A 14,567-nucleotide genomic window follows, 5' to 3' on the forward strand; every position below is an offset into this window, starting at 1 on the left:
CTCGTCATATACGTTTTTCAAACGCAGATGGAAGATACTTGGCCGTGGCTGCGCGCAGCAGCGCTCCGCGAGAGCAGGATGCTGTGGCAAAGGTCCTGTGACAGCACACACCACAGTCAGAGGCACTTGGCTCCTCTGACTTTGGAATTACGGAATTAAAATTTAGAATTACAACCCTCTAAAACAGTATAATAATACCATATAGTCCTATTATACTACGTATTATGACTATATGCAGTCCGAAGCAGTACACCTCCTTTTATAATCTAGCACCAATAAATTGGATGCTATTCAACCAGAACATCAATAGGATTTTATCTCTCCCCGTGCTACTCCAAATGACATATTAATTTAAATTTTCCCTTACGTTCACACACTCCCAATATAAAATAACGCTCCAGTGTCAATTGAATTTCGCAGGGAGCGCTGGAAGTTTGGCAGGGAACCGCAGTTGGTGCGATGCCAGCCTGCCTCAGCAGGAGCACCACCCAGCAGCGCCCAATGTGCTCTCAGCAACACCACGGCGAGAACAGCACAGAGCAGGGGCTGACAGATAGTCCAGTCCTGCACACATCCACCGCAGCTACAGCCTGTGCAGCCCCTTCCTCCACGGCTCCCCACTATCCAGAACATTTTCTCCATTGTTTCTGCTCCACTTGCTGTTCCTGATCTTTTTTCGCTCCTTTTCACAGAATCATTTGGGTTGGAAAAGACCTCTGAGATCATTGAGTCCAACATAGTTGACTGCAATATCTCGGGCTACTTTAAGAGTTTCCCTTTCCCTCCTCCATTTCCAGGAATGTAAACTTTTAACACTTTTTAAAACTCCTTTGAAAAACAAAAAATCATACCTAGTGCTTTGTCTTCCTACTGCAAGGTTCCAAGTGCCACCAGCAAACATCTTCACAGACATCCACACACGGGCTGCTTCTTTTGTGCAACGCTATTGAAGGAAAGATACTTAAATAAACAAACAAACAAATATATGTACATATAAATAGCACAGTTTCATTGTTATGGACTGCTCCTCTGACAGCTCCTCATCCAATTAAAGTTTTAAACCTAACTACAATCTTGGCTTTCATTATTAAGTAGTAAGTTAATATTTAAGTGCTGAGCAATTGTCTACAGCTACAGAAACATTAAGAGCTAAGAAGTGGCCAAGTGCATCAGGTTACAGACAAGCCATGGAGCTGGGGATGTTGGATGGCCAGGGGACCAGCAGGACGCAGGGTAGTCATGGAGAGCCATCATCTTCCAAAGGTGACAGGCAGAAGAGCTCTGTTATCCCTTGCCAAGGGTGCAGCAGACCCCAGGAAGATCAAGAGAAAGAGCTGATGGAGCTGGGGCTGCCTACAAAATTCTGCAGATCGTGGGAATAAGGACTGTCTCAGGCTGGAGAACAAGGTCTGGCTGGGGAAGAGCAGCAGTTAAAGGGCTGTCTCAAAAGCTGAGGCTGGTGTGGTAAGGAAGCCATAAAGGCTGTTAAATAATTCTAGCTGCTCCAGGAAAACCTCTGCATGCTAGAGAAGAAAGCTTTAAATCAACATATACACTGTCACCAGATGCTGCACAGATCTTCCTATTCAGAGCTGTGTGATCCTGGCAACAGGCTGAAAACAGTTTTATACAATACAGAAGAAATTCTTGAGTCAAGGATGCCACTTAGACCTAGCAAAGCACATTAATCATTGCTTTGCAGAAGATACCCATATAAAATAAACCCACGTGTCAATAAGCTGAAGGTACAGAAATAATTTAAGGCAGGGTGGTGATGAGGTCAGGTATCAAGCACTGACTCTTGGATGGAAACTCTTCAGCTGAAAAGGTGCCACCCCTAACTCTCTTCTTCCCTGCCAGGCAGTGGAGAGACAAACAGGTATTGTTGCCTTGACTTACCCATGGAGATCTTAGATACTGTGAAATGGGAATGGTGAAAGAACATAAGAGAGATGAGACAGAGACCTGGGAAGGACAGGGCAGGTGAGCTGAAGAGCACTTAATGTGCACAAAGACTTCTGACACCAGTGTGGTGGGTAACATAGCTTAGTGCCTACCCTCCCACGCCTCCCCTGCAGTGTGACCTGAAGGGAAAAGGAAGGGCCATGAGGCCATTGTTCAGTGGAAAGGTGCCACAAGAAAGCTTTCACTGTGACTGCAGAGTGGCAAAGGGTTCCCTCAGTGTATGGTCAGAAAGGCCAGGTCCTTAGCGCTGGGGTTAGATGGATGGAATGCAGGTTTGGACAATGTGTAAACCCTCGGGAGTCTCCTGAGCACAAAACCCTGAGTGTGGTGTGTGATGACTCAGGCCAGGTGGCCTAATAATCAGCTGACAGCAGGCTTGGTGGCACCTGAGGAGCAGACAGGCCAGGCAGGGCTGGCTCCTCTCTCCTGGGCCTGTCCAGAGGGGAGGACAGCAACAGACTCCCCGTTGCAGATCCAGCCTGAGATACTACACCCTCCAGCTGCTGATCACCACAGCACATGAAGTCACTGGCACCAAATGTCTGCAGCTGAGAAGTTCTGCCTCATGACTCCTTAATCTGCTTCAGGGAAAAATCAACAGGGTTAGTTTGTGTAGGTGCTTTGAGCTACCTGGATGATTTTGCCTGGAGCAGATTAGGAAATGCAAACCCCAGGTACTCCCAGACAATGCTGGATACAGGAGTTACAATAAGAACCTACATGTGTCAGTATTTTAATGGAGCACCACACCCTTAATATGAAGTTAAAGCAGTTATGCAAGGGATTAAAAATCTTTTTATAGCACTGTCAGGCTTATTTATACAGTTGTAAGTGTGTAATTAAATATTTGGGATATTTTTTTCCTCCAAAAGTGTGTTTAACTGGAAAGACAAAAACACATATTTAACATTTAAACTTCCTTAATTGCTTTTAAATGTCACCGCAAATTAAACAGTGTTTATTCTCAGTCTAATTGACAGCAGCACAAAGACATCACCTCCCCACCTGAGCACAAAGGCTATAAGGGAATAGCAATGCACATTTGCATTGCACAAGCTGATTTTATTCTCCTTGCCTCCTCATCAGCACCTCTGTGTACCCTTGATGGCCCTGTGCCTGCTCCTGCCTGTTTTCCTGCATGAGAGTTTATAATCCCAACTTCATTCCCTGGTGGAGCAGCTACCAGCTCACTGTAGACCAAATCTCCTTGTGGAGAGGGGGAAGACTCCTGGTCCCTTAGGATAAGAAAGCCAAGAGCAGTTTAACAAAACCCAGATATTTGTTGGGGTCCCATGAAGGACAGCTACTACCCTCTGCATGCTTTCACCAGAGACTGTGCCAGGGTGTGCCAATTCCCCAGAATTTGGGGATCATTAACATCTCATCAGAGCTACACACACTGGAAACCTGTCAAGGGCACTGGAGTGACCATTTTAAATGGATCAAAATTGGATAAAATAATAAATTTTAAAAACCTCTTTTTAAAATTCAGAGTCATTTTAAGTTAAATTGCAAGTCTAGTTTGGCAATTTCATGAAGCATCAGTGCCCAAAATCAACTTTTGGAAGGTAGAATCTCTGCCTATGGCAAAGGGGCTGGAACTAGATGATCCTTTAGGTCCTTTTCCAACTGAAACCATTCTGTGATACTATGAATAAAAGCAGTGGGCATTGTTCTGACCCTTCTCTAAAATATTAGGGTTCATCACAGCCTGGGGAAAAGAAGGGGAGAAGAGAGGCTGCTGGAAAACAAACAGATGGTGCCAAGGAAAAGGGGCAGTACCTACAGTGCCAAGATTTTACCTTAGTCTCTAAAAGAATAGATGTATTGGAAATACTGGATTAAACCAATTCTCAAGCTTCTCACAACAAATCAAGCTCTGTTCAACTGAGAGGTTGAAACAAGTCACTGTGCTGTGACAACACACTAGCCAGGCTGTTGTGCACCTTCTCCTGAACGTGTGTATTAGCCCAAAATAATTCAAGTTATTTAAGTCACAACTAGCTGACTTTAGAGCAAACCAAGTTGTGCAGAGATTCTTATGGTTCTTCCTGTCACTTTCTCAGGCTGTCACCGGATCATGGGGATTTTTTTTTTAATCTGTGTGACCTTTATCAGATTCCTGGTATGAAAGTCCTTCCTTCTTCATGTGAGCCTTGTGAAAGAGAGGGGTCACAGCAAGAATCCTAAACGCAGCCTTGAGAACTGATCTGGAGAACTTTTAAGTCATTTAACCTTGGCCCAAACTTGGCTACTTACACAAACAGCTACAGAATGAGAACTGTTTTCATGAAAAACGCTTCTAATTCCTCTCCTGGTGATTCAAGACATCACTCAAATTTACCCAACCTTACAGGAGCAATTGATGCTGAGTGTCCTCTATGGCTACCAGCTGACACTTCCTTATAGATAATCCCCTTGATGGTTTCCCTTCAGGGCTGTAGGCAACTGCTGAAGAATGCAGGGTGAATTTCTCTTTTATGTAGAAGGTTGTAGTGGTGTCCAGTGGCAGTAAATTCCGGAGACAACTGAGAGGAAATGCCCCTCTGTGCTCAGCAGTCTGCAGGGCCAAAGCTGGTTTGGCAGAGGGGCAGCTGGTGTGACGCCACCCACAGCTGGCAAAGCTGTGAGTATTGCATCTGGAGCACAACCAGGAGAGGTCTCAGTGGGGTGAGGACAAGGAGAGAGCAAGCCCAGTCTTTTTGGGGCTAAACTATTCACATGTCGAGTCTAATTCTCTTTCCATGAACATCTCCTGTCTTGCAAGCTTGATCTGTCCATAACAATTTTTTAAGTGTCTATAAATAGATTTAATCTGCAAGGTTTTTATGAATGCACACACTGGGTCTGTGCAGAAATCCCTTCCTTGTTCACTGGTAGGGGCTCAAGCCTGCAAACAAGGGGACTGCTTGGCCAGCTCAGTGCTCCCTGGGCAGCAGCTCTGATCACTGATCTCAGCAGGATGAAAACACAGAGCTCGAGGGAGGGGTGACATGGCTGCTTTGTGAAGTAAAACCATACCAGAGTCTGGCCACAGCCCTGAAATAGCTGGGATTTTGAGATGGGAGATGGTATCTTTATGGTCATTGATATACAGGAGCTTGGACTTCCTCTAGGATGGAGTGGGGGTCTAGCACTGAGGCTGATCAATCAGCATCATTCCTTCCGTGGGAAAATGATTGCTGAACTGTAAGACTAACCATATCCAATCTTGCTCACCCACAGAGATCAACAACTCTAGCTCCAGCAAACTGAGTTTATATGACAATTAATTTCTACTGCACATTCTGGCTCTGCTCAGCCCAGTTTGTCTCAGTTTCCCTTTCTACAGACAATGAAAACATCCGAGAATTAAACATCCTATCACCCGTGGAGGGAATTAATTACACCATGCAACTCTCAAGGTGAATAATGCATTTCCAGCACTCAGGTGTTTCAGCCAGCACGTGAGGAATGGGACAGTTCCCACACTGCCATTCTGCAGTGCCTGGCTGCACTCACCTCACCAGGAGCCTCCTCAATAACCACCCTCTTCTTTCTGATCTTCAATCCTGCACGTGAAGGGGATCCTATGCTCAAACTGGAGTGAAAAGGGAAACAGACCCCTTTTTAACTGGGATGCTCTCTGCCCAGAGTCAATCCAGAACACAAGCACAGTAAGGCATCCAGGACACTCTCCAAAGGGCCAGACCATCCTCTGAGTGACTCACAGCAAGAACAAACACCAAGCTGCTGCTCTGCATATTCAAAACACACATTTACCATTAAACCTTTCAGCTCTTGAATTTTTAAACAGGAATCCAGACTGGAAAGGAAATGATTAGTATCCTGACTTCACCTCAGCATGGAGCAGTTCCCTCCAATGCTTCCAGCTGTGCAGAAGAAAGTCCTTCAGGAAACTCAACCCACTGCAGGCACATCCTTCAGATCATGTAGAATATTCCTCATCATGCACTTTCTGGTAAATGAGCTTTTGTGGTTTAGCTACAGAATGAAAAAAAATACTTCCAATAGAAAAGATACAAAGAATTTTTATTTTCTAATCTGATCTTGAAGACAACAAAGCCTTCATTGGAAAAAAAAAAGTTTCTCTAAATGATGACATGAACAAATCTAATCACTGGCCTATAGTATCAGAAGCAAGGATCAGCAAGACCTGGAGAAGGTTCCTCCAAACATCTCCACAGGGTGTCAGTGTTATTTCAAGTTTGGGTCATTTTACGCTGGAATCAGAGTAATTTTCTCACCACATTATTTTTATGAGTCTGCTCCTCAGAGAGCAGCTGCCACCACAGAGTTTCATCCAGATTTTTCATTCAAATTAAATTAAATTCATTTAATTAAAACAAAATGTCTTAAAACGGGGAGATGGAAACACATAGTCATGGTGGTCTGGGGACAATGGGAGATTTTAGAGGGATCTGCAATGGGGTTGACATTCACCATTCCAAACCTGCTCTCAGTTTGCTGGTGGATCCCCAGTTGCTGCTGGGCAATGATGTTCCAGCAGGTGATCCGGAGTCCTCCACAGGCACTTACCCAGTGCTCCATGTCCTTTCCCTGACAGGTACAAGGGCACCATGAGCATCTCTGGCACTTCAAGAGCCTGCCACAACCATTCAGTGTTTGAGAGCCATTTGAGAGCTGACTCTGAGGCAAAACAAAGCTGTTTAAGTTGACCCTTGCCAAAAATTATTTTCCAGACACATTACTACTGTGGCTGTGCTGAAACAAGGTCCCACTGTACTCTGGCAGCCGTGGCAGATGTGTGCTGTGACACACAATATCCCCACCGACGTGGGTGCCCCAAGAGGCTGCATGAGGCAGCTCCAGTACCTCTGCAGGGCTCTGCTGGGATGCCCTCTGATCCAACAGTCCTCTTCCCAGCAGCTTTCTTCAGCTTCCACTGGTCCAGTCTTCTGCAATACTCATAACAGCTCCCCTTCGAGCCTGTAATTATGAGAATTGGAGGCACAGATGGTTGGATATCCAACAGGGATGAATCCTGAGTCAGGAAGTTTCTACAGCTATTAACTACTCAGCATTTCAGCTCTTTATCATATGATTTTAAAATGTGCTATTTCTTATCGGTGTTAAGGACATCATCCCAAAGAACTTCTCCTGAAAGCAATTCTCAAGAAGGTGCCTGTAACAGGCAGCACATTGTGTTAGCCCTGTACAGAACATGTTGTGCCTCAGATATCAGGCAGCAGTTTCACAAATGGGTGTTTTTCAGCAGCAGCATCAATTTCAGTTGCCCCTACCATGCTCCTTGCTATTTATCCTCCCACCCCTCTGCCAGCCTTTCAGTTGTGCCAACACCATGGCCTGCGAGGCTGGGCAATAAATTGAATTGCAGAACTGACCTAAATTAAAAATAATCTCGCATCAAAGTAAGCCAGTATATATTTAACTCAAATTAATGATCCCATCTTATTCACCAACTGCCCAGTATTTGTGCCACTGGGACCAAGTGTGGGAAGAACACTGGGTGGTAAGGAAGTGCTGGACATTTAAATCAGTTCTTTTCAATTCATACCCCTGGAGTTTGACTTACATTAGAGCAACAAAGAGATTAAACCCCAGACCTCCAAAAATGCCTAAGGGTTCAACTTCCCACAGATCACAAAATGGTTTGGGTTGGAAGGGACCTTAAAGATCTTCTCATTCCACCCCACTGGCATGGTCAAGGACACCTTCCACTATCCCAGGTTGCCCCAGTGTCCAACCTGGCCTTGAACACTTCCAGGGATCCAGAGGCAGCACAGCTACTCTGAGCAACCTGTGCCAGAGCCTCAGCACCCTCACAGGGAAGAATTTCTTCCTAGACGTCAGGATTTTAATGCTCTAACATTTTCACATTTATGTCCTGCATAAGCAAAGTAGGGCAAAGAACAGCAACATATCCAGAGAAGAGCAACAGAGCACGAGGGAGTTGTTAAGCCTGGAGAACAGGAGGCTCAGAGCAGACCATATTACTCTCTACAACAACCTGACAGGAGGTTGTAGCCAGATGGGTCAAGCTCTTCCCCCAGGTAACAAGTGATGAGACAGGAGGAAACAGCCTCAAGTTGCACCAGGGGAGGTTTCCACTGGGTATTAGGAAAAATTTCTTCATGGAAAGGGTTATCAAGCCATGGACCAGGCTGCCCAGGGAAATGGTGGAACCACCATCCCTGAAACTGTTCAAAAAACATGAATGTGGCACTTGAGGACACAGTTCAGAAGTGGACACTGTGGTGGTGCTGGGGGAATGGTTGGACTTTATGATCTTAGAGGTCTTTTCCAACCTTAGCCACTCCATGATTCTAAGACAGCTGGTTCTTTCTGCTTTGCCCTGCCACAGAGAGCAGGGCACCAGGCAGTGGAACAGCCTCACAGCTCCTGCTCAAAGCTACCTGGTGGTCTGCAGAACATAAAAATATTTTGGAACAGCTGCACTGGATGATGGCAGAGAAGGAATATTGACTGGGACCGCTGCGGCTATTTCTTAAGTCTTTAAAAACGAAACATCATGGCAGCTATTTGGTATGGTTTTTGAAAATTCAAATATTGACAGAAGGAAGTTTTCCAAAGGATGCCAGGAGCTTTTGCAGCAACCCCAGTAGTCGAAACACTGTGGTGTCAGATGTGGGCAGCAGCACAGACCAAGCCCACAAGCTCCACACAGGCAGAACTCCCAGCATTTTGCCCTCTGCACTGGAGCTGGGGGTGGTGAGGGCTGCAGGGTGGAAGGGAGACGCTAAAATGCCCTGAGGAACTACAATCACACATGCCAAATGCTTCATTTTACTGGGAAAGGGAGAGAGTGACTTCACTTTTTACCTCCCCTTCCCCACTTCCCCTGCCCTAAATGGACAGATGTGGCTTTGCAAGAAATTAATTACAGATGGAGGCTAAAAAAAAAAAAGGGGAAACATCCCCCATAACCACAAGGCTTTTTCCTCTGCAGACTTGAGGATGGATGGAGCGACCTGGGAAAACTGGCATATGGAAAACCCATTACAGATATGAGGTTTGGAGAATAAGGCTGAGAGACAATTTGAGAGTTGTAAATTTTAACTTAGGGGGTTTAAATGCATTGCTTAGCAACACAAAACAAATAGGAAAAAAGAAGCCTCATGAGAGAGACGCTTAAATATTTTAAAATCCCTGTTTGAGCTGAAGACTACATTACCAGAAACTTGAGGGGCTGCTATTCTCAACAGCTATAGTCAAGTCAAAAAGAAAATGAGGACTGTAATCTCATTTCCATACCAAAATGTACATAATTTATTTTGGCCAAGAAAAATAGTTATTTGTTTGTTCCTGTTCTGCATGGAGCAAACCAGAATACGACTAGAATACACAATGAATTTAAAAGCATTTTGCTACCCAGAAAAGATTCTCCTACTATGTTCAAATACAGGGAAGCTACTTTACTGGGCATGTCTACATTGTATATGATCATTGCTACCATATGTTTGACCCTCGCTACATGGGCCAATGCCTTTTTATGCTGCTGCATAAATCATCTCCTAAAATTCCTGACATCTCAAAGGATGGCAGGGGCCTCCATCTCCAGGGACAGAAGGAGAAGGATGAAAAAGAACAGATCACCTGGAAACAAATGTTGAATGTTTTACACTATTTCTTCACCAGGAAAAGGGTAAGAGGGAAGAAAAAAACCCAAAAAATAAGACATTACCAGATTTGAAAGGTCAAATATTAGTTTTGGCCTTGCTTTTTTTTTAATCTACTGAAACAGCAGAAACACCAAGTAAAGCAAAGTACGAAGCTTCTGAACAAGCCTGTGGCCAAAGCCCCACCTTATGCAGCAAAACACGAAGGGAACTCATTAAAGATGAAAAACTAATTTCTCAAGGAACCAAAACTCCTTTCAAAAATTGACTTCTCAGAGCCTGTAAAAGCAGTTCTTCAAATGCATACATATATTTTTCTATACAAAAAGCGCAAACATCAGGTAGTTCTTTGCCTTATTCTGGGGCATCAGCCCACGGTGTTACCTCTGGAGTGTGCTGAGCTGGATGGAGAATGCACTGATCCTCTCCTGAACTGCTGAACATGACATCATCCCGCTGCTTTCATGAAGGAGGGCCACATTCGTGGAGTTCGGAAATAACCCAGACATTCCCACTTGGTTTTGCTGCTTGAACTAAAAGGGATATGGCAGGCCCATAGTTTTGGAGGTTTTTCCTTTTCTGGTTTTTTTTTTCTTATCTGCAAAAAGCCAAGCACAGAAGCCCACACATAACTAATGCTTGCAAGAGTTAAAATCAGTAGGAAAGTTCCTCAGCAGCTTAGAACTCCAGGCCAATAAAACCAGCTGTTCATATAAATACTTAACCTTCAAAATCAATGAAAAAATAGAAGCATAATGGACACATCTTGCTTAATCTAATGGCCAGAAGTATAGAGAGCAAAGAGTACTTAAAGAAAAGGCATTCTGGACATAGAATCATGGAATGGCTTGGGCTGGAAGTGACCTTAAAGATCTAATCTAAGGCATCCCAATCCTAGTGGACATCTTCCACTATCCCAGGTTGCTCCAAGCCCCATCCTGCCTGGCCTTGAACACTTCCAGGGATCCAGGGGCAGCCACAGCTTCTCTGGGCAACCAGTACCAGGGCCTCACCACTCTCACAAGGAAGAATTTCTTCCCAATATCCAGTTTAAATCTACCCTCTGTTAGTTTGAATCCATTCCCCCTTGTCCTGTCACCCCACACCCTTGTAAATAATCTCTCCTCATCTTTCCTGTAGGTTCCCTTCAGGTACTGCAAGGCCACAATTAGGTCACCCCAAAGCCTTCTCTTTTCCAAGCTGAACAATCCCAATTCTCTCAGCCTTTCCTCATAGCAGAGGTGCTCCATCCCCCTGATCACCTTGGTGCCTCCACAGGTCCATGCCCTTCCTGCACTGGGACCCCAGAGCTGGTGGGGAAGTATTTCTGTACAGATCCTCAGTAGTTTGTTATCCTCAGCATCGTCTGAAATTACCAGATGTAAATACCATGGAGAAGACTCGTAAGTGTTCCCTTTTCTCATGCTCCCTTTTCCCATCTGCCTATCCAAACCCATGGTGCAAACCTATCCAAACCCTATCGAAAACCAGGAGTATCAAGACTTCTTTTCTCCACTGTCCTTGGAAGGACTCCTTTTTTTTTTCCTTTGCTTTGCAGATCTAAAAAGTGAAGGGGCATTTTCCCAGTCCCTGAATTATATACTAGGGTATTAAATCACCCACAGATCTCATTTACCAGACTCTATTTGAGAAAACACCTACTGCAAAAAACACTTGGTAGACAGCACCAGCAGATGACCTTAAACAAAGCTCCCAAAAGGTTTTTCTACTATCAGTTAAAACTATTTGTCAAGATGGTAAATACATGCCAGAAACTGATGGTCTCATCTAAGCACAGACTCCCTACTGCTGCTGGTACCACCACTAGCCTGGGGTAACACTGGCTGGAAAGTTTTACAAAATTCCCTTGGATTCCAAGGGTCTAGTTTTCCAGGATTAAAAAGGCAAGGAAGCCTGGCCATCTTACAAAGTGAAAGAAAGCCCTTATAATTTCCTTTATTCTACTCTCTGCAAAATTCTCATGGGTCTTTGATGCACAACACAGGAAACAAAATAAAACAGAAATGCATTATCCCCCCATTGCCAGCTGCTTTTCCTTGCCATGAAACTTCTTTTCCCATCATGTTTCCATTACAGATGTGTTGTGAGACTGGCCTGCTGCAGCACTGCTGCCCAGCCTGGCTTACATTCTTTTGGAAGAGAGTGGCATTGAGAAGGCATAGTGAAAAGTGAGCCTCTCTTTGTTGGATTCTTTCCTGGATAAAGGCAGGCGTTCCTACCAAATGTGTTTGTGGCCAGAAGGATCCCCCAGCCAACGACTGACACCAGGTCACTTGACACAGGGAGCTTAACAAAGGGGAAAAGCCCTCAGAGTTTACTCGTGCTCTTGGCTGAAAACAGGCTGCTAAAAACTGCACTCGAATTAAAGGGCATTATAGTGTGGAAACTGAAATCTCATCAGATATTCCACTGGAAAACAGAAGGAGCAGCTTCTCCAAGTGCTAGACAGTGCTGCTGCTCTTGGAGCGCGGGAGGGAGCGAGCAGCCAAGGGGCTGGGCAGGCCTGCCCGGCTGAACAAGACTCACTTTTTTGGATGCTGCTGAAACTTGCCACTGTTGGTGAAACCCTGGCTTTGACATAAGCTTCAGGCAGAGGAGATAGATGTGGGGCAGGAGAGATGATGGGGAAAAGGAGCACGGAGAGAGATAGGAGGGGAAAGGGGCTGCTCTGTTCCCAAAGCCCTGCCTGCCCCATCCCTCGTGAAAAGGCCCCTTCAGCCAGACCTATCTGTCAGCCTCTGACCTGCCTTTCAACATTATGATGCTCTTTGATTTTATTCATTCCTGCTGGAGGTTTTGCTTAAATATAAACAGCAGAGCATTTCAGCCGGAATTAAAAAAATACAAATAAAAGAAATGAGAAATTCCCCAAACCTCCAGGCACATTTTAAAACACATTAAAAAGGACACGACAGTACCAGCTTCATACATACCACAGCTGCAGTGATTCGCAGCAAAAGTAAGGAAGGTTGAATGTGCTAGTGTGTTTTGTTTTAAAATATGGGCTTCACATTCAGAGAGATCTCTACAACACCAAAACCTGAGGGAGAAAGTGAAAAATTCAGTGATGTCCACCTTTTCCACCTTTCTGCCTCTCCATGTACTGGGCAAGCTGGACTTTGGGAGAGCAGAAGCTTTTGTGAGGTCCTCAGGACTCTGGGAAACACAGGCAGCTTTACACTAGGATTTACAACCAGTAGGTAAAGAACAACTCAAAAGGTGTTTTATTACTTGTGATGAGGGACTATCAAAGAAGCCACAGGCTTCTTTGCCAACTGTTTGGTGTTACTTCTTATTGGCAGCGCTCTAGGTTATTGCTGTGTTTTTCTTTCCCCCTCCCACTTGCTTATCTTTCATCTTCCAGTCTCCAACATTAACTCAATTTCATGTTGGAAATTAATCCACACAAAGGCTGAAGAAATTCAGCTGCTAAAAGAAAAGAAAAATAGAAAAGAAAAAAGGCAGCAGGTCAAGCTCCTGACACACACAGAGGCCAGGATGCAATTCCAGCACTTTACCACAACACTGGTTGTACAAACAGAAGATGAGTTCTAGAGCTCTTTTAAATGAGTACACCAGTAAAGGCAGAAGTCTTTTTTGCACAGATTTTGACATTCCTATTTTCTGGTTTGAAACACGGCCAAAGGATGAACAGCTTTTCTTTTGGTAAGCACAGGGCTTTAGTGACATGTCCCACCTTGTGATTAACAGAAATATCTTGGTTTCTTGCTTCTTCTGACACGAAGACCAAACAGTGTTGCAAATTGTGTATATTTACCATATCCTTCTGCTCTTAGCATTTGTCAAATACTGCCCAAAATAGAAGTTCAGACTTGCACTGTGAGTGGCACATGTACAATCGCTGTGGGAGATAAAAGATTAAGAAATCTAAGTGAATATTGACTGACATTTGTTTGCCCTGTGTGAAAATAAAGAGGCCTGAGCCAGGGCAGTTATGTGTTACAGCATCAACAGAGATGGACTGGCTGCCTGTGTAACTTCAACAAAAATGGGGAGAGAGAGGTGGTCTGTGCTGTTAATCTATGCTCGAGGATTTAGAAGCAAATAAAGCTCTATTAATCTTTTCTAGCTTGTATGTACAGATGTTTTACTTTTTGTAACACTATTTCAAGTTAAACCCAGACTGTGTAAATCAAGCTGTAATGTTCATTAAATATATTTTCAGAAAAAAGCATTTCTTCCATCCCTTCAGCATTCCAAGCAGTCCAGCAGGGCAGAGCACCCATCCTGAGCACGGATTGCACATGGCATACCCAACCCTGGCAAGGAAACAGTTCCAGCAGTGGCTCTCTTTGCAAAGGCTCCTCCAGCCAAGACTGAGACTTCCAGCCCAGTATTTCTCTGACACAGGAAACACTGGTGTGTGCAAATGCACCCATTTTCTAAGCTGACAACAGCCACAAGTACTGGACCATATCTTTTTAAAGACAGATCTTTTTAGAATAAATACAGCTTTCTCCTCTCAACAGAGAGTTACAAGGCATTTTGGGAACCAAAACTGAATTTTTTAAGTACTAACCTTTTTTTTTTTTTTGTAAATTGTACTTTCACCAAGAATTCTTCATGTTTATAAAACTGCCTATACATTTTTACAATGGATTACACTGTTTATAGTGACCCTTGAATTCTATACAGATCACTATGTACATGACCAGTTAAGCCCAAGCAAACATCCCCCTTGTTTTTCCAATCTTACCATTACTTTTGCATTTACTCTTGTTTATCCACTGTCTTGCAATGCCATTTCTTGACCTTACAACCACATTAACTTGCTCCTGCAATCCTTTCTATAAGCAAATTGTTCAAAAGAAATACCTATGTTTTTATGTAATAAAATGTGAAAAAGCAAAACCCCAAAGATGAAGCCCAGTGTAAATCATGATGGAACACTGATAATAAACGAACCTTATTCATGCCAGATAAAGCAACAAATCCTAA

The sequence above is a fragment of the Lichenostomus cassidix genome, chromosome 8 (assembly GCF_008360975.1).
Source record: "Lichenostomus cassidix isolate B80296 chromosome 8, HeHo_3.0, whole genome shotgun sequence".
In the NCBI taxonomy this organism is placed as follows: Eukaryota; Metazoa; Chordata; class Aves; order Passeriformes; family Meliphagidae; genus Lichenostomus; species Lichenostomus cassidix.